At 36.2% G+C, this 21,538-nt stretch overlaps 1 protein-coding gene across 1 annotated transcript in view; it reads right to left on the reverse strand.

Annotated features, from left to right (window-relative positions):
• The window catches only part of TENM2 (teneurin transmembrane protein 2), a 1,185,834-nt gene extending 1,175,833 nt beyond the window's left edge, over window positions 1–10,001 (reverse strand). The window contains exon 1 of the mRNA XM_049774568.1: window positions 9,977–10,001. The gene's annotated coding sequence lies outside the window, so the exon portion shown is untranslated. The remainder of the gene's footprint in view (window positions 1–9,976) is intronic.
• Window positions 10,002–21,538: the final 11,537 nt, after the last annotated feature.

Below are 21,538 nucleotides of genomic sequence, written 5' to 3' on the forward strand. Positions count from 1 at the left end.
CACCACAGGGCCTGAAACCTATTATATTTTCAGTAGCCTGCAATGACATTTCAGCCTGTTGAGGTGAGAATCACAAAAACTCTTGAGCAGCTTGGAAATATAATATTAACGTCCACTATCCCCTGCTCCAATGAATTACTTCCAAACTACAGATGCTGCATTTATGGTAAATAAAACAGAATAAAATGCATTCCAAGGATGCTATTAAACCAGTGGTTTTACATGGGGTGGGCATGGAAGCACATTCAGAGATGTTCTGGGCCATTCTTGATGATGCTGGGGCCAGGTAGGACACCAGGACTCTGGATTTGTGACCATATACTTGCAGGGAGTTTCTCTAAGAGAAACATGATTCCTCCAGGCTTGGAGACTATTTTTTTCTTCTTTCTGCTAAGAGACTTGGAAGACTTCAGTAGTTCTCTTGGTGGTCAAAGTTGACCAGTTGAAAGATAAGGTCTGGCTGAAAAGAATTCTTTCAAAGCTTTCTCCCCCGACTTTAAAATGAAACTCTGTAACCAGAGGGAGCCTTCCAAAACATCTTGAAACTTCAGAGGAAGGACTACCAAAATATTCCAAAGAAGCATTACTGTAATTCTGAACACAATGCTTTACATTATTTATGTTACAGTTGAAGATCTTTGTGAAGTATATTTTCAAACTGAGGAATAAAGTAGATGATTGAATCTAGGTATTACTCAAGTGCTACAGGACTCTTTGAATAATCAAGGAATTAAAAATTATTTGTCTTACAAATCAAGTCTTCTCCAATGTCAAAAAAAGTTTGTTCTAGAAACAATTCAAAGACCACTAATGCCTAAAATTCCTTTATACATCTAAAAAGGAATCTTCCAAAATTAGTATTTAAAAATTAAAAGGCCTTCTAGTACAAATGTATCCCCCTTCTGCCTTGGAGATATGAATATATGACCTGCTCTTCTCTGAGAAACTAGAGCCATCTCTTGAAATGCACTTCTTTGTGATAATACTGTACATGGGAAGAGGGAGGCAAAAGTGGCTCTTTGTAAACAATGAATGGAAAATGTCAATAGTCTTTCCCAGAAATATTAGCAAAAGTTTTAGTCACCTGTGAAGACAACACATTATTCTATAATCAAATACATAAGTTGTATGGGGCTGGAGAGACAATACAGCAATTAAGGCACCTTGCCATTTATGTGGCTAACTTGGATTCAATCCCTGGCACCCCGGGTGGTTCCCTGAATCTGCAAGGAATGATCCCTAAGTGTAAAGTCAGGACTAAGGCTGAGTAACACCCGGCATAGCCTAAAAGCAAAACAAACCAACAAACAAAAACCATGGAATGGATTCAACTGTTCTTTTATAAATGAGTAAATTTTACCTCTCATTTAGCTCATGTTTAAATTAAGAGCTATGAAATCTCTGCATTTCTTTGCAGGTTCATATGTGTCTATGAATGCATGTTATAAACATGTGATTCATTTTATAATTCCAGATGGTATGTCCAAAATTAATTTGTAAAGATCTCTGTTTAATTGGCTCCAAGACAAATAAGCACTTTTATCACTCATTGCCAATCCCAGAAACAGAGAAACTAGCCTAGCATTTTTCAAGTTTATGTGATAGAGGACAATCTTTAGTAAATAAAAGCTAATTTCAGTTTGATGACTTAATTAAAGTAGGAATGCCTTTAGAGTTATCAGCATTAAATACATGGCTTTCGTCTATACCTGCAACCAGGCCAAAAGAAATTAAGAGGTGAAATCAAAAATTAATAAAAGCACAGCAAACTTAAGGGGTGGGGCCGCCTTTCTCTTATCCTTAGGCTGACATGCTGGCTGGACTCTTAATGAGAAACCTGGTTCAGATTTGCAAATACAACAGAATATGTAGCCCACAAGGGAATTTATTAATCATCCTGCCACCCACCAGATCCTCTGGCCACCAGTCTGTAATCTACCCATAATAAAAATGTATCTTTCTATTTTTTCCCTAGAAAAAAAAATTGTGACCTTGAGGCCAAGAGAGTTCTCTATAATATGGGCCTATCATATCTCAATCTGCCATATTGTTGCTAACAAATTTCTTTTTAAATCCAAAGCTTACTCTCTGATTCAACTCTCACTTCTCACCACTGATGGACAGGGCTCAAAGATCTTGGCTGACCACCTAAATATCAAATAAGCTCATGTGATATTATGGTGGGAATCCACCATCACAAAGCCTCACACATATCTGTTCTGATTTCTATCCCATGTCCCTCATTATGTTCCCTGAACATAAAGCCATGCAAATTTTGAGCATTATGAACTAGGTGTGTCTCTCAAAACAGAAGTATACAAATAGCAACAATAAAACAAAACAAGAGCTAGTTTATTCAATCACTATCCTTGACTTAAGTAAATCATCAGTCTAAATGCAATACAGTGACTTATATTGCAAACATTAGTGTTACTGTGATTTCTTGCACTGCGAACTAGGAAAATGTGCTTCAGTAAAATCTTATGACACGACGGTAGGTATATTTTATTGTAATTCTGTCCATTGTTTTTTAGGTTTTGTGATATCCTGTAAACCAAACCCAGCTCTAAGTTATATTTCCCTAAGATGTCCAATGAGAGTTTTTCAAACAAATATTCATATTTTTTCACTCATCCTTCTGATTTGGAATCACAAAAAATAAAGTTTATCTTGGAAGGGCTGCAAGATGGTACAGCAGGGGGTTTGCTTGCCTGGCATACAGTTGTTTTCCAGCACCTATTTGGTCCTCTGAGTGCTGCCAGAAGTGATCCTTGAGTGCAAGAATGAACCATCAGCTGCTCTGGCAAAAATAAGTAAATAAATAAATACATACATACATAAATACATAAATAAATAAAGTCTATCTGTAAACCTCATTTGAAAAGATCATAGTAACATTTCCTCAACAATAAAACTACAGCCATATTAAGGGTCTAGAAACTTGGCTCCATATGCTCCAATTGCAAGAGGTTTCTTGGGGCATGGAATCTAATTCTACATCTACTAATTATAAAATGTATTCTAAAATCCAGTACAAGCAACTGCTTGTTCATTACTAGAGAGTGAAGCACAGTGGGTAGGGTGTTTGTCTTGCTTGTAGCTGATCCTTTGGTTTGATTCCTGGAATCCCATATTGGCCCCTGAACCTGCCATAAGAAATTTCTGAGTGCAGAGGCAGGAGTTATCCCTGAATACTTCCAGCTATGGCCCAATCAAAAAAGAGGATTTTTCCTCTAAACTCCTGGCACAGCCCACAAGTGGCACTCTCAATTTCTAAATTATTCACATAGATGAGGGAGTTCCTCTACACTGATAAGAATAAACCAAAGGTTCATCCCAAACTACTGTTACCTTGTGATGGTCATTTCTTTGCAGGAAATGGACCCAAACTTATTCTCTCTGCTGTGAGACCTTCCTTTGGCTTTTCACTACCTGAGTATTGTCTCATTGCAGGAGAAGATAATTAACATGGTAGCATCTATTGCCAAAACTACTACAAAGGTCACAGCTGCAAAACAAAACTCCCTAGCTAGTCTCATCACTAGAGCAACTTTAATTAAAAGAATAACTGTGGGGAAAATGAAATGGAGGAGTCTGTGTCATAGTAAGCCTTGGTTTTTATTTTTATTTTTAGCTATCTCTTTCTCAAAATTAACAAACCAGCCCCTTGACTAACATTGGTGGATATTCTTTCGGTACTATCTATAGACTAGTTGATACCAGCTTGATCCCAGCTAAGATATCAACTTCCATCTCTCAATAGTATCTTCCTAACAGTTATCATCAGAGATTTCCTTGTATGCTAGATTTTTGAGAAGATATTTAATGGATGTCATGGTCATCTTTAGGACATCAATGATCTCATCTCATTGAAAAAAATAAGATTAACAATTGAATGAACCACCCCCACCAAAACAGTTTAAGAAAACAACCTCCTTCATTGAACTGACATCATACCCTAGGAATTTTACAATGAGCAAAAACAATTTTACACTGAAAAAACTCAATTTTTCATGTATGAGAAGATGACCAAATGAAAACAGTTATTAAATTAATAAGGAAGCCAGCAAACTGACATGTCTTCAATATTATACAATACCTAAACAAATGAAAACATAAGTTTTCATAACAAATGTTTCAGTTTCAGAATCAGAAATACTAAGGATAATCAATCACAAAAGCTAACAGGAGATTCTTTTAAAGCCAGCCAATGATTTGGTCTTTGTTTAGCAAGAAGTTTACAGTTATAAATCCACTTCAAAATGCATATGAAAATATAGAATAGAATAAAGAAAATAGAATAGATAGAAATGCAGGTAGGTGCTTGCCTTGCATGCAGTCAATCTAGGTTTGATCCCTAGCATCCCACAGAATCCTGCGTATTGCTAGGAATAATTTTTTAGTGTCAGGAATAATTTCTGTGTCCAGAACCAGGAGTAGTAACCTCTGAGCATTGCCACGTGTGTCAATCTCCTTCCACCACAAAAAAATATTGGCAAAAATTTACTTATCATCATGTTATTCATAAAAACAGAAATTAAAATGAGGGGCTGAAGTGGTAGCACAGTGGTAGGGCATTTGTGGCTGACTCAGGACAAACCTGGGTTTGATTCCTGGTATCCCATATGGTCTCCTGAGCCAGGAGTGATTTCTAGGCACAAGCCAAGAGTAACCCCTGTGTGTCACCTGGTGTACCCCCACAAAAATGAAGTTAGCATGTAATCCTATTCATTTCATTTTTAATTTTTAGTTTTCTTCCTTATCCAAAATCCAATCAATAAACCAGTCTCTGAAGGAACCATGAACTACACAAGTTTCTTTTCTATCCTAGCCAGGCAAATGAACACAGTTCTCAATATCTTTGGCCACCATTTTTTTTTGGGGGGGGGGTCACAGCCGGCAGCGCTCAGGGGTTACTCCTGGCTCTATGCTCAGAAATCGCTCCTGGCAAGCTAAGGGGACAATATGGGATGTCGGGTTTCGAACCACCTTTCTTCTACATGCAAGGCAAATGCCCTGCCTCCATGCTATCTCTTTGGCCCACCTTGGCCACCATTTTAAAGGTTAAAGAGAACTTTGTTTTTGTGATTAAAATATAACAAAAAAGAATATAGGGGTCAAAGAGATCATACAGAAGGAAAGGCATTTGCTTTGTAAGTGTTAATGGTTGTAGCTGCTGACAATGGCTCAAATACCAGCACCACAGATCCAGATATGGCTCTCTGACCATATAATCAGACAGGAATGGCCTCTGAGCACCAATAGGTATGCCCCACCACTAAAAATAGACAGGTAGATAATTTATTATAAATTGTGAGTGTGTCACAAGTGCACATCAGATGTTTGAGTAGTTGTGTCATATCTCCACAGTCAGTCTGGTCTCTTTGAGCACTATTAGGAAAGACCCTGGAGGGGAAAACTATGTTTTTGTAAAATTTATGTTTATATAAAATAAATTTTAAGTAAAATTAGTGCTTGGTGTGTATTGAATAGCCTCTTTTTTTTCCTTCATCAATATCACATGTACCATCTACTAGTTTGGTTGGCTATGTTAAATTTTAGTCTTTACCATTTTGAGGGATTTTTTTGCATGAACTATGAAATATTTGCATGACTTCATGTTAGAGAAGGAGAGCTATTTCAAGAAAATCTGTTGTAAAACCCACAACATTAAGGAGCAACTCAGGCATGTATCGTGTTGGGAGGGAAAAAAAATCTCAAAATGAACTTATTTTAAGATTAGCTGCAGAGTATTAAAGGATGTATCTATGCTGGCAAAATAAAGATAAATTAAAAAAAAAGATGGGAACAGAGAGATAGTATAGCATGTAGGTCTTGCCTTGCATGGGGCTGGCCTGAGTGTGATTCCTGGCATCCCATATGGTTCCTTGAACACTGCCAGGTGTAATTAGTTAGTGCTGAGGCAGGAGTAACCCTGAATACTGCCAGGTGTGCCCTACTACACACACACACACACACACACACACACACACACACACACACACACACACACACAGAGCAACCAAACCCCCCCCAAAAAAAAAGAGAGAGAAGAGAAACTAAGAGACTGGAACAATAATACAGCAAGGAGAGTGCTTGCCTTGCGAGTGTCCAATCTAGATTCCACATGGAATGCAGAGTACAAAAGGTATATTTTTCTGAGCACATAGCCAGGAGTAACTACTGAATACCTCCAGATGTGGCCCTCCAAACCAACCAAACCATAAAAGAAAAAAAGAACCCAATGTAATGCTTTTAATATTTCAATACAGTGATAACAATCCCAGTTATTACCAAAAAAAATGGATTCTAAAGTAGAGAGGAAGAATGTGCTCATCTTGTTTGTAATGAGACTTAGTTACTTATATATTCAGCATCTACTGATTATTTGAAAACTTTAAATGAGAGGGAAGTAAAATTTAAAAAATGTCAAGTTATATTTTACTGATGGGGTATTAAAATAAGCATTATCTACTGAGAAATGTGTTGTTGGAAATGCAGGCATAATGAAGTTCCTTTATATGAAGGTCACACTTCCTCCTAAAAAAACAGCTTTATTTCCGAATATAAGAATCAGAATTTCACACACTCACATACACACACACACACACTCACACACACACACACACACACACACACACACACACACACACACACACACACACTCCTGTTCTCTTTAGTCCTAATTAAAGGTTTATCTTGAGTATCAGAATTTTTTCTATGCTTTTTACATTTCTTTCTTTTTTTTTAATTTTTTTTGTTTTGTTTTGTTTTCGGGCCACACCCATTTGATGCTCAGGGGTTACTCCTGGCTAAGGGCTCAGAAATTGCCCCTGGCTTGGGGGGAACCATATGGGACGCCTGGGGATCGAACCTCGGTCCTTCCATGGCTAGCGCTTGCAAGGCAGACACCTTACCTCTAATGCCACCTCGCCGGCCCCAATTTCTTTCTCTTTCAAAATCATGTTCTTACTTGTGAAAAATAGCCCAAAGCATATTTTAATGATATGATGAATTCATATCTTATATATCATTTTGGACTTGCTAGAATCAGATATTAACACCCTCATCCTATCAGAATCTATATTAAAAGTTCACCTTTTCTATGGATCTAGGCTGGTATATAAGTTATATTTTATATGGTATATTTAAGCGAAGAGAGAGGGAGAAAGAAAAAAAGAAAAAAAAGAAAGAAAAGGAAGGAAGGAAGGGCAGGCACGTGAGCATAATTAAGGTAGATTATTGACTAGAAAGGCAGTCTACCTCCTTAAAAGCAAAGGCACATTTAAAAGTTTAAGTATCAGGCAAAGTTGAGATGGGAAAAGCCAGCGGTGTTCTGGGAGGAAACTCAACATATGGACTAACATTTGTTCACACTGCCAAGCTACCCAGCTGTGTGGTAAAGCTGCTCCCCTTTATTCCAGTAGGGCTGAAAATGACAATTCATAAACAGCAGAGGGCAGAAATATTGCAGTTTTTCACAGGAATTGGTAAGCATTTCTTGAAAACAGGTTCAATGGAAAATAAGATAGAACACTACAGAGTTATTGAGAGGAAAGTTCTTTTTCTAGCTTTTTAGAAGCTGAACATGGCCTCCAGGCCAACTTGCCCTTTAACCAAAATTCAAAATAAATTTTATTGACCAACTGTACATTATGAGAACCTGCCCTCACCAGCTGATAGCAGAACATGAGATCATGGAGAACTTCAAACCAGTCAGGCTAGTGTTGTTTTTGTTGTTCTATATATATGTATGTATGTATGTATGTATATAAATATATATATCATGCAGCTTTCTAAACTATGTAACCTTTTCTCAATCTTACCAAACCATTGCATTATTCTGCATGATTTTGCTTTCCTGAGCTTCAAGCACCCAAGACTCCTCTCTCCCAGAAAACTTCAAGAGTCTAACATTAAGATGCTGAAGAAAAGGAGGTGGAGTCCTGGAGTGGGGAGGAGGAGAGAAGTTGCAGATGTGCTCTTTTGTGGAACTTGGCCAGGAAAGTCCTCTGAACTCTTAAATCCAAGCCTCATTCTCTCTAAGAGGCAATACACTTCTGGGATGGGTCCCACCAAGCCTGAGCACTGCTGTGATCTCACACTTGTTACTGAGAGATGGAAGCCGGCAGGTGATCACAGCGCTGTGTGAACTTTAACTCTGTGTCACCATGCACCTCTTTTTGTACAAGATCAATGTCTGTCAACATGTCCTGAGCACTCTTTACTTGAACACAAAAGCAGGATGAGATAGAGCACAAGCTTTGAAGGCAGACCAAAGCATGAGTGATACTTCTAGAATGGAGCTTACCTGCTCTGTGCTTTTGCAACCCTGGAACTCAGGAATCTTCTGAATAAACTAAATTTCCCTTTAACACCATTTTCATAACTCCAAGACAGGAGCTTCAGAAAATGTGAGGATTTTCTCAGTTGTTATTCAATCCTACTCCATTCATCAAGATGAAGAACAATAAAAATATCTAAAAATGGGCTACTACTACTTTAATAGGAGATCCTCCACTCTCCAGTCACATATCGAGAATAACATATGGAGAGAGCAAGGAAAACATGGGAAATGAGGGCCTAGGTGAAGAAGATCTCTCAAATAAGTGTCTTTTGGAATAGGGTGCCTGCTTTGCATGTGGCTGACCTAACCCCATATGATTGCCCAAGTATCTTTGGTATTAAGTCCTGAGCATTGCAGGGTGTAGCTCTCCCAAAATACAAACAAATAAAAAAAAAGAAGTGTCTTTTACTTCAGTTTATATACCAGAGAAACTAATATAGATGTTTTAATACTTTCACTTATTCCTGATACACTGATAAGCACCAGTATATGGATCATACTGCATCATTTGATTCATCACTTCAAAATTTCCATTTTAGTATTATGTTACCTATCCCATAAGAACTTCCTAAGCTGTTTCAATGTACCCAATTAAAACCTATTCTTAATTTATCACCTTATTTACACACACACACACACACACACACATACACACATACATACATACATCTTGTATTAGAGATAATGGAAATAAGTAAAAAGTATTTAATCCACTACTGTCTTTTTCATTCATCCATCTAATCATTTTTGAATCTCTAGTGTATCTCTTCTCAGAACTTATCCTTGACCACCAAGTCTCTGTACATACTCAAAGTATTACAAACAAAATCTTTGCAACTACTGCTGCAGCTAAATCAGATGCCTCTTTCCCAGAATGCTTTTCTTTTCTCCTTTACAACTTCTTTCATTGTATCACTCAAAACTCAACTACCTTGGTAAAATTTCACCAGTAAAAATGCAAAAATAAATCTAAAAAGCAAAAGACTACACTAAACAAGTGAAGTAGGTGTCGTTAGAATGAATCTTAGAAGGGCATTCATTTGCTATACAGTGCTAGATACTGTACAAACTTATGGAGGGTGCTCATTCAAGGAGAATCAAAATCAAAGTGTTAACCCGAGACTCTATCAAAGGTTTACTGGCTTTCTTACTGTCTATTGTCTTATAGGCAGCATAAATTAAATATCAAGGACAACAAGCTTTTCCATTCATAATGCGCTTGAACTCTACAATACAATGCTATGTGACTCAACTATTCATAAGCAGAAGTTTTGTTTTTATTCCCATGGAGGAAGTGTGACAGTCAATATTTCTAGAGTCAGGGAACTAAAGATCAGAATATACTGGATGGGGAACCAGATAGAGAAGATAGAGAAGCCAAACTGAGATACTGTAAAGGCACGAGTGTGCTGCATGAGGGAAGAGCCAACAGCAGAATTTGGAGAAAGAATATGGTAGTGCAAATGACCTAGGATCATCAGGAAAAGAGGGAAGAAAACAACAACCAGTTTTCTGGTTCAAAGCCACACCAGTCCTGCTATGTGCTTGGTACACACATGCTTTGGCAATGATGCCAAAACAACTCAAGGTAGATAAAAACACAAAAGCTGTGTCTGTGACTCCACTCACCGAAAGTGTGGCACCTCGGGTCACAGTTCAGCTAGTTTCACTGAAGTGCTCCAAAGCCTAGCCTAGAGATGAAGCAAGCTCCAAACTGCTTAGGCGATAAATAACTGGATGGAACTGCAAGAAAGAAAGAAAAAAAATAAGATTCAAATGAGCATCTAAAACAAGAAAATAATAAAAATGCAAATAAATACCATACATTTTCTCAATGTGAGGAATTCAGAATTAGGAGCTAAATAAGTGAGGTTACATACCTTGCCCATTAGAATATCTTTCAATAGGAAAGTACAAAATATGATATAAACCATATTAATTGGTTCACTCATTTTGATGATGGCACACCATTAGCATTAAGATACAAAACTGCCAGCATCATCTGCCCATTTATTATCCTACAAGTCTGATGGTGTTTAATACTATAAACACTGAAATGCACATTATTAGTGCAGAAGAATAGTTTAAATTCATCTTTCTAGCAACACAGGCTGTAAGTTTGATCTTCACATTTACAAAATGTTCATTTTTAATTCCTCATTTATAGTGTGCTCATCCATAAAATTTGCAACTCACTTTTTCCAACAATTCAATTTAAAACTTTTTTTTTCTTCCGGGGATGGGGTCCAAGATCTTTGTTTGTTTGACAGGCAGGTATGTAGGGTAGTCAGAAAAAGTATGTCAAGTATCCAATTCCCCAGAATGCCCCTTCTCTCCCACTGCTTCATTTAATGCCTCCAACTTTCCTCACAGTCAGCCACCTACAACCATACAGCTTCCTGGGTGGCAAATAAAGTGAACACATTCAACAGGTCTCTAAATAAAAAAATATTCAGATTTTGCTGTTCCTCTGGCTGTTGAACAGAATGTAGGTACAAAGGGCTGTTGTATCAGTAGCTCCTCTTAGTCACAGAAGGCCAAAAGCACAGGCCAGTTACAAAACAACAACTGTGACTAACTGTGAGCCACAGCCTGACCATATGCACACTTAGCCGTAGGGGACTCTCTCACACAGAACCTCACAGAATTAGCCATAGAGGACTCCCATACACAGACCCACAAACATGGCCCTGAGAAAGCATGGGTAAGTACCATGGTCAAGAAGTGTGTCAAAAGACATTAAAACATTAGGAGTCCTACTGGCCCCATCGCAAATTGCAATTGGTAAATAAACTATGCTTTTACCACCTGAGAAAGAGAAAATGATAGCATTTATTTCATAGCAGTTCTGTGGAAAATGAAGATACAACTTGAAGATGGAGAGACAGCTCAAAATATTATAGCACATGTTCTGTGTTACAGCACAGAACACCCAGGTGTGATACCTGGTACCACACAAATCCCCCTGAGCACAAAGTGGAAATCACCTCTGAGCAACACCAGATGTTTCCAATAAGTAAATAAATAAAATAAAAAAATAAGTAAAATATAAAATGCATCAGGGCACTTTGTGAATGCCAGAAAAGGCATCACTTAGAGTGCAGGAAGCCATAGTTCAATTCCCCAGCAGCACACCACATTCCAAGCAATACCGCTATTTGCACTTCTAGGGAGTGCTGCTGTCCATGTGTGCTCATACACCAAAATAAAATGTGTATCTGCTTTCACTGAAACAATAACAATAGGAAAGGAAGAAAGCCAAGGTGGAAGAGGAAAGGCTTGGGGAGGAAAAAAATAAGGGAGGAAGGAAATAAGAGAAGTAATGAGAAAGAGAAGAAGAGAGGTGAGATAAGAGGCGAGAAGAAAGGAGGAGAGGGGATGGGAGAGGAGAGACAGAATAGAAGGGAAGGAGAAAGAATGCCTTTTATCAGGAGAGGAGAGAAGAGGAGGGGACAGAAAATGAGAAAAAAGGAGAGGAGGCAATAGGAGAGGAGGAGAGGGGAGGGAAAAAAGAGAGGAGAAGGGGAAGGGAGTGAAGGAAAGAGGGGAGGCATGGATATTTTGGTTCAGTTCCTTATAATATACCTTATTAACACAGTTCACCTGGTCTTGCTATAATGACCAGCCCAAAGTCTCATATCTGGAATGCCATCAAGACAGAATTTGGGCTCATAAATGAGGAGCTTTCTGAAAAGTCTTGAGGTCTTTCTCACTACACAAGGCTCCCTATTAAATGAAATCATAAAAAGACATGGGGGGGTTAGGCTCCCTCCTCCACTGCCCAGGAAAACCAGGATAGTAAGGAGAAACACAGAGGCAACTCATAGAATCTCCAAGAGATTGGAGTTAACACAGTATCTATGGTGGTCAACAAAGGAGACAACAATAAAAGAGAGACCTGTCATTTCCCAGTCTTGTTCATTTCCCAGTCTTGTTCATGCCACTCTCTTCTTAGAGACTAAAAGTACTAAAAGTCACCACTAAAACAGAGCCCTTCTTCATCCAAAATATTTCCATTAGGGTCCTAAAGACCCTTATGCACAGGGAAATCACCAGTTATAATTACCAGTCCAGTCTGTTGTGGAACTAAGTATGTAGAAAGGAGTCTATTTTCAGGCATTGAAAGATTAGAGAATACTGCTTAGCTAAATAATGTGTAATAAAATATAGGGCTAACATCCTGATATTCCAGAAAGAGGGCTCCCCAAAATGTAGTGTAGGCAGTGGCCCTTAAAACACATCAACCTGAGTTTACATTGCATTTTTCATTAATAAACACATTCATATGCGTTTTCTTCATCCCTCTGATCCTAGAGCATAGAACTCATTGAAGTTGGAGGCACTGGCACACAGCAGGTAAACAGCCAATGATCATCACATAGTTATTGCTTTCTCTTCTTGCTTGCTATGGATGGGGATGTTTAGTGACAAATGTCAAATCATGACTAGGCCATTGAATGACAAATCGACAAGACTAGATAGGAAGCTAAAACCTGATTAGAACTTGCTTTGCTTTCACTGTTTTCTAATTTTTGTTTACAAGGTTTCAACTTAGCCATCAAAGTTTAGCAAAGCAATATGGTTCTTTGATTTCCATCCTTAGAAACTTTGTGGTCTTTATTTAGTCTTCTACAGCACAACTTTAGCACTTAATTATATCCTACTTTGTAATAATTAGGTGTCCTTATAATCAAGCCTGTTTACTCATTTGTGCAGTTTTGATCCTTTAATCTCACTTAGTCATTAGTCTTCAATGAGATTAAGGGTCACACTCTACTATTTTATTTCTAAATAAAATTATAAGACTATTCTTAAGAAGATTGGTCCCTGGATTGAAAAAATTACTTTTATAATTAGAAATAGCACACAATTCTAAAACCCAGTCTCAACAACAGATGTGCATGTTACTGGTCAGAGTTCACTCTTGGCAAGGCTCAGGGAACCAAATGGGTTGCCAGGAATTGAACCTAAGTTAGTCACATGCAAGGCCAACTCGTAGTCTGTTCTAATATCTCTTAAGCCCCAAACTAAGACATCTTTATAATAATGACAATATGATACACTAGAAAAATGTTATCAGCATTTCTATTCTATGTCACTGTGATTATAAATTGAATAGTTTTCTACTAGAATGCATAACAAAATTCTTGTCTTTTCCTCTCCCAGAGAGGATTTTGCACACCAATATAATTAAATCACAGAGTTTAACAGGAGGCAGACAAATTTATTGACTAGTAACCTAAGGTAAGTTATAATGCTCTATATCCTTAGAAAAGAACACTGACTCCAGTTATTAATGGTTACATAGATAATTCATTACTAGAATGAGTGGTAATACAATAAATGCCAGTTATTATTTTTATAAATAAAATCATACTGATAGAAATGCATTTCTGAAATATAAAACTCACCTTTGATTTCAGATATTTTATGAATATTTGTCAAATGAATAAGTGCAATGAATTTGACAAATGCATTTTACTCATCATCAATATTAGTATCATTTTATATAATAAAGTCACCAATAATATTATTTATTAAGTTTTGATTTACATTATACTTTTATCTATACATTAATCTATATAATATATTCTATAACATTTTCATAGTGATTAAAATGTAGTACTTGGGACCCAGAAGATAGTACAGCTAGTAAGGCATTTTTCTTGCATGTCCCTGTTTTGCTCCCTAACATGAAAACTGGTGCGTGAACATCACTAGGAGGAACCTTGGGCAGAGACTAAAGTGAAACCTGAGAACTATTGGTGTGCCCCCCCAAAATATAAGTAACCTATTAGTTAAATTATAAAACAAAATAAAACATTTTTATGAAATAAGAATGCCTACTGTTCAATAGAGAATTTTATCCATGTACCTTAAATATTACTGTGAAAGATTTGTAATTCACTTTGGTCACAATAAAAATTATTGAAAAAAAACTGTATTTTTAAAGTTATTCAGAATATTTGATAGTATTACTATAAACAAATGGTACTATTAAAAAGAACCTAAGAACCATTAAACAAAGAAACTAAGAATTACAAAAGCATATATTTATTTTTAATAACACTCGGAAATAAAATCTCATTACAGAGTATTAACTGCTGTTTACATTTTGCTAAGAATCCTTCTTCTATATATCTCTTTATGAATAAATTCATCTGAAATAGGTAAAATTGTGAAAAAGTAGGACAATGACACCTATTTTCATTTAAAACTTTTTTCTATAATAGAAATGCATTTTATAGATTAATGACAAGAGTAAATTTGGGTCTTTTGCTTAGGCAAATTAACTTGTCATTTAATGTATTAATGTTCTAGAATGTTGGATGACTTATATTTCTTATTTAAATGTTTTATAAAATGAGCAATACAAATTAATTAAATACTATTGGCATCTGGAGAATAATATACTGATGTTTACAACTGCATCATATAGATGAAATTTTTCACCATAAGACATATAAACAAAATTAAGTAAAAGACAGTCAACAAATTTTATACAATGCCACAGAATGAAATAATGTTAAAAAAAATCTATAAAAATCTAGGCAATAGGAATAAACTAGAAATATGCTCTTATCTTCATCCAAACTATCATTTTCCTTAATGGAAATTAAGTTTCTATGCTTAAAATATATCACCAATTTTCCCTTTAGATATAAGAAAAATGATATTACAATGTGAAGAATGGGAGATTAGTAATGCAAATGAATTGATTGCTTTCTAATGAAGAAAAATAAAAATTTTACAGACATAAAATAGAAGGATATGACTTTTTTCTACAGAAGAAAATAAAATGAGTTCAATTGAATACATTTTTGAATCCACAAGCTTTTTTTTTCACTATATCACAGTTTAAGAATATCAATCCTAGTACAATAAATTCTGCAAATCCCAAGTGAAGATCTGTTTATTATTAAATAAGAAAATTTGATGAGTCACTTGGATCTTATTGTTTTACCATGCAGAACATTACTAATCTTGCTGATATAGCATGCTTAAACCTGTCAAATAGTATTCTTCATTCATTTGACAAATATTTTATTCAGTCTTGACCTATGTAGCAAACATCAAGCTTAAGCTCTCTACCATCCATTAAAGTATCCACAACCACCCAGGACCTTTGGTCTTCAAACATTTAAAAAATTGCAGGGGCTCAATAACATGAATTGTGAAACACAACCTAACTTTTCACATATCTTAATGTAAACATGAAAATACCTCAATAATATTTGATGTTGGTTGGTACAATAAAATATTTTGATATGTTCAATTAGATAAGTCATATTGGAATTAATTTTAAAGACTCCTTTTTACTATTTTTGATGAAAGTGTTTACTAGGAAATGTAAAATAACATATGTGGATCACATTAGAACTCTACTTAACAACCTTTTCCTAGATGCTGATAATATCAGAGAAAGACAACTGGTCTCTATACTGCCTTTGCTAACACAACAAAGCATAAACTTATCTGTTCAAGAAGGGGCAATAGGGGCCGGAGAGATGGCATGGAGGTAAAGCGTTTGCCTTTCATGCAGGAGGTCATCGGTTCGAATCCCGGCGTCCCATATGGTCCCCCGTGCCTGCCAGGAGCAATTTCTGAGCCTGGAGCCAGGAATAACCCCTGAGCGCTGCCGGGTGTGACCCAAAAACCAAAAAATAAAAAAATAAAAAAGAAAAAAAAAGGGGCAATAATACAAATCCTGAAACTTTGCTCCAGAGTAAGACACACCAGAAAGTCACATAAGAAGACACATTCACAAGCAAGAATAACTCAGAGGGCAATACCGATCCATAAAAACGTCTCTCTGAGAAATCTAAGATGGTTGTTTCACTTCACTTGTTTCATCAGAAAGAACGCAGTAGGAACTCTTTTGGGCAGACCCTCTGCTGGGTTATGGATGGGGTTCTTGAGTCTCTGGGGAAGCAAAGAGGAGCTTCTGTTTTATTTGCTTTTAATGACAAATTTTTAAGTGCTGCTGTTCACAAATGCTACTTGATAATGCACTGATATTCCCAAGATAGCTAGGTCAGAACATAGGAACATACAGCCCAGAGGAAAATTTTTTCAAAACACAAAGAAGCCCCCAAAGTTTCTCAAAGATCTGAAGGTTCACTGGGATTGAGTTTATGATCAAGGCTAATTCTCCACACATAATGTTTAATGGATCAGACCAATGTCACAAAGGAATTATAGGAGGCAGGAAAGTAACAAGATATATTTAGACTCAATTTAAAACAAGCTGTTTTTATTTATATGATATATTTTATTTTATATATTTTATTTCTTCTAAAACTATTTCTAGTCAAAAAATTTCCATCTTGCAATATACAGAGCCTCCGGATTTTCACTTTTTAGGATAACATTTCAATTAATTTGAATCATCTACCATATACAGACTTTCACATGATCTGTCAAAATTCTAACATAATTCTAACATAATTCGATGCAGAGTACATGGTTTCGATCATAAAATGTACCAAGCCAGAGAAACACAACTGTACTTTCAATATTTAAAAGTGGGAATCTGTGAGCTAAAGCTTATGCTTGAAGGTTTCAATAAAAAAAATATTCTGCAGAAGTTTATAAAGCTACTCCATGTAAAACCAATTCATTAAGCAATTTGAAAGGGCCGAATCTTATTTTGCTTAAGGGTTATCTGATACAGAAATTACTTGAGTTTTTAAAATAGGCACTCTTTCCATGTTCATTTTTAGAAAAAATAATTATGAGGCCAATTTTATAGAGAATCACTTCGACTTGAACTAATAATTGTGTATCACATGCCTAGAATATGTGTGCTTCATAGGGATACATATAAGAAGAAATGCAAAAGACAACATTAAATCAGTCACTAATTATAATTAATTCATAGGTATTTGAGGTTCATTTGCTTTTATTAAAGTATATAAAATAGCACTTGTATGGAAGTCTAGAGTGCATTCAAAGAGTACTAGATTGTAAGGAATGTTTTTATTTGCCAAATAGTTTTCAGAATATACTACATTTTAGAATAAATTGGTATAAACAGACTCTTTTACAAAAGCTGAAAGATATTACCTAGGATTTGATTTATATTGCAACATTCTGGGGCACTTGCTTTGCACTGAAATATAAAAGTGTCCTGATCTCTTTTCAATATGGAGAGATGAAGAAATACAGCACAACATATGAATGCTTTTAAAATAATTAAAAAGTATCTAACATGTGTTTTTCCTAACATATGTTCCAGACTGTCTCTTTATTAAATAGTATTTATTGTATTTGAACTCTGTTCATGATAAAATTATTTTATTCTAACATGATCTGTTTCAACAATTACTTATAATGTTACCTAGCTGCCCATAATGTTTTACCTCCCCTCACACCTCCATGATAGGGGAAAACTGAACTCTCCTCACCTCCAACTACTTGTTCTTACCACCCAGAGAAGATTATTTAAGTGATCAAGGGAACAAGCCAGACGCAAAAAGAAACATAGATTATAGATTTAAAAAAAAAACAGCATTTACCAAAAATTATAAACATATAAAAGAACCCAAGGAAAAAAAAGAACCCAAGAAATATATATATATATATATATATATATGACAGATAGATAGATAGGAAAGTAGTTTGTAAAAAAATTGATTTCCAAATACATGAATATTTAGCAGTGTTGGTGGTTGACAAATTTTTACAATAGGTTATAATTCACAGATAAATTCATAGAATTGATCTAGCTAGTTATGTACAAAATTTTGTGAAATTTAGCATATTTGAAAATGCACTCTATCAGTCCTTACTAGTCCTTAATCAACTTTTTCAATTATAATTGATTTTTTAATATTAAGAATAACTACAAGTGGATGTTTGTTAACTCATATATTAACAACCATTGCTCTTTTAATTGTAGTTGACTGGGGAAAAATTAAATTGTATTAGGAAGAAATATATCCTCTCATTCATACTTCTTAAATATTTGCACATATAAACTCAGATTCATTATCTCCTTCATACAAGCACATATGAATCAATAAGAGCCTTTTGAAACTGAAGGGATATATGTGGGAAAATTCTAGATAAAAGAGTGAATAAGAAAATGATGCAAAACATAGATCATTTGTGTTTGCAATATTTTGAAAATTTAAGATATAATAAGACAAACAGTAAGTTTTTTGTTTCTAATCATGAAACAAATTCAAGTTCTAGAAAAATTGAAATAACAGAGAATATTCAAATAACAAATGTGTATTACTGCTAAATCTAATAATATCAATTAAAATTAAGAATTCACTTCCGGCTGTTTTCAGCTGCCTGAGACTAGATTTCATCTGCGTTCCTGCCGGTGATCCTGCCTGCTTCAGAGGTGGGTCGAGACAAACACACACTGATTCCTGCTGGTTTCTGCCAGGAGTCAGAAGGGTGCATAAGCCGTCTTGGGTCATGCTGTTTTCAGCTACCTGAGACTGGATTTTATCAGCGTTCCTGCCGATGATCCTGCCTGCTTCAGAGGTGGTTAGGGACATACACACACTGATTCCTGTTGGTTTCTTATGGGTGTCAGAAGGGCGCAGAAGCCATCTTGGGCCATAGTACTTCCAGTCACCTGAGACTGGATTTCATCAGCATTCCTGCAGGCGATCCTGCCTACTACAGAGAGTTCTTGGCTGGCTCGGCCCTCCTGCTGTGCCTTGGATGACCCTGAGGACTTGAAGGAAACTTTTTGCTTTGCTTGTCAGTCTTCCCTGAATACTTAAATCTCTACTCAGAGGCCTAGAAAGCACCCCCCCCCCCAAAGAAACAAAAACTGTCATCTAGAGGCCTCAGAAGAGCTCGGCCACTCCGCTTCATGGCCACACACTCTTTCTAACCAAAGAACCCCACCACAACACGCAGGAAAAACCACACTACAAGCGTGATAATGGGGAAAACTCAAGGGCAAACACCATGCACAGAGAATGAAGACAAAAGCTCAGATGACCTAGTAAATTCCAACCACCTGATTAAACTCTCAATAAGGAACTTAAAATAGCAGTATGGAAGATGTTTGCAGAACTCAAAGAAAGCATAGATGAATCTGAACAGAACACAAAGACAGAAATCAGAAAACTCCAAACTGAAATAACAGATCTGAAAAACAGGGTAGTTCAAATGAAAACCTCAATGGATGGCCTTGCCAGCAAGGTAACAGCAGCTGAGGAGAGAATCAGAGTATTGGAAGATGTGATGCAGAAAAACTCAACACAGCAGAAGAAATTGGAAAAGAAGCTTAAGACAAACGAACAGGCAATGGAAAAAGTACTCAAGGAATGTGAACAGATAAAAATAGAAATCTTTGATAAACTCAACAGAAACAACATAAGAATCATTGGAGTCCCAGAGACCCAGGTAGGAGATCTCCAGGAAGAATCAACTGTCAAAGACATCATCAAAGAGATACTCCCAGAGTTAAAGATTACATGCAATCAAATCCTGCATGCCCAAAGAGTACCAGCTAAAAGAGATCCAAAGAAAAACACCCCAAGACACATCCTCATTACAATGACAAATCCCACAGATAGAGATAGAATACTGAAAGCAGCAAGATCAAAAAGGGAAATTACATTCAAAGGAGCATCCCTAAGGTTTACAGCAGACATGTCAAAGAAAGTTTCAAGGCCAGAAGACAGTCGTGGGATTTTGTGACAAGACTGAATAAAATGAACACCTCACCCAGAATACTGCACCAGCCCGACTCACATTCATGTTTGAAGGAAGAATACATAGCTTCATGGATAAACAACAGCTCACAAACTTCACAGATGATAAATGAGCCTTAAAGGAAAAATTGACAGGTCTACTCTAAGACAAGAGAGACCAAAAACACAGCGAACTTACTACAAAGATGACATTAAAACCTATGGCAATCATCTCCCTCAATGTTAATGGACTAAATTCACCAATTAGAAGACACAGAGTGGCAAAATGGGTCAAAAAGATGAATCCAACCTTCTGCTGCCTACAAGAAACACATCTGAATAGTCAGAACAAACATAGACTCAAAATCAAAGGCTGGAGGAAAATCATCCAAGCAAACAACACCCACAAAAAAGCTGGGATGACCATATTAATATCTGATGACACCAACTTTATACTCAGAAAATTGGTAAGGGACAAAGATGGACACTATGTACTATTCAAGGGATATGTGCAACAGGAAGAAACAGACTATTAAACATATATGCACCCAATGAGAGACCAAAAATTTATTTAATACAGTTACTGGCAAATCTGAAAGAGGAAATTAATAATAACACAATAATTGTGGGAGACCTCAACATGGTCCTATCAACACTTGATATTTCAACCAGACTGAAACCCAACAAAAACATACTAGCCCTGAAAAGATTAATGGAAGAAAGAAGACTAGTAGATATAGATAGGACACTCCATCCCTAAAAACCTGTATACACATTCTTCTCCAATGTACATGGGTCATTCTCCAGGATAGACTACATGCTGACAAGTAAAACATACCTTAATAAAATCAAAAGGATAGAAAATTTACAGGGTACCTTTGCTGACCACAAGGCTCTGAAATTAGATGTGAACTACAAAGGCACACAGAAGAAAAACTTTAAAAATTGGAAATTAAACACCCTGCTACTGAACAACCAGTGGGTCCGAGATGAAATCAAATAGGAAATCAAAACTTTCCTAGAAACAAATGATAATGAAGACACAAACTGCCAGAATCTATGGGACACAGCAAAAGCGGTCCTGAGAGGAAAATTTATAGCTCTACAAGCACATATCAGGAAGGAAGAAGTGACATATCTGAATAACTTAATGATGCAGCTCAAAAAATTAAAAAATGACCAACGAAAGGAGCCAAAAATAGGGAGACAGAAGGAAATAACAAAGCTGAAAGCAGAACTCAATGAAATGGAAAACCAAAGAACAATCTGAAAGATCAACGAAAGCAGAAGTTGGTTCTTTGAAAAAATAAACAAGATAGATAGACCATTGGCAAAACTCACAAATAGAGAGAGAAACCTGATAACCCATATTAGAAATGAAAAGGGGGAGGTTATGTCAGATATCACAGAGATTCAAAGGGTAATCAGAAACTACTTTGAGAAACTTTATGCTACTAAACATGAAAACCTAGAAAAAATAAAAAAATTCTTGGACACTTATAACCTTCCACATTTAAGTAAGAAC

Source organism: Suncus etruscus, chromosome 6, assembly GCF_024139225.1.
Source record: "Suncus etruscus isolate mSunEtr1 chromosome 6, mSunEtr1.pri.cur, whole genome shotgun sequence".
Classification (NCBI taxonomy): domain Eukaryota; kingdom Metazoa; phylum Chordata; class Mammalia; order Eulipotyphla; family Soricidae; genus Suncus; species Suncus etruscus.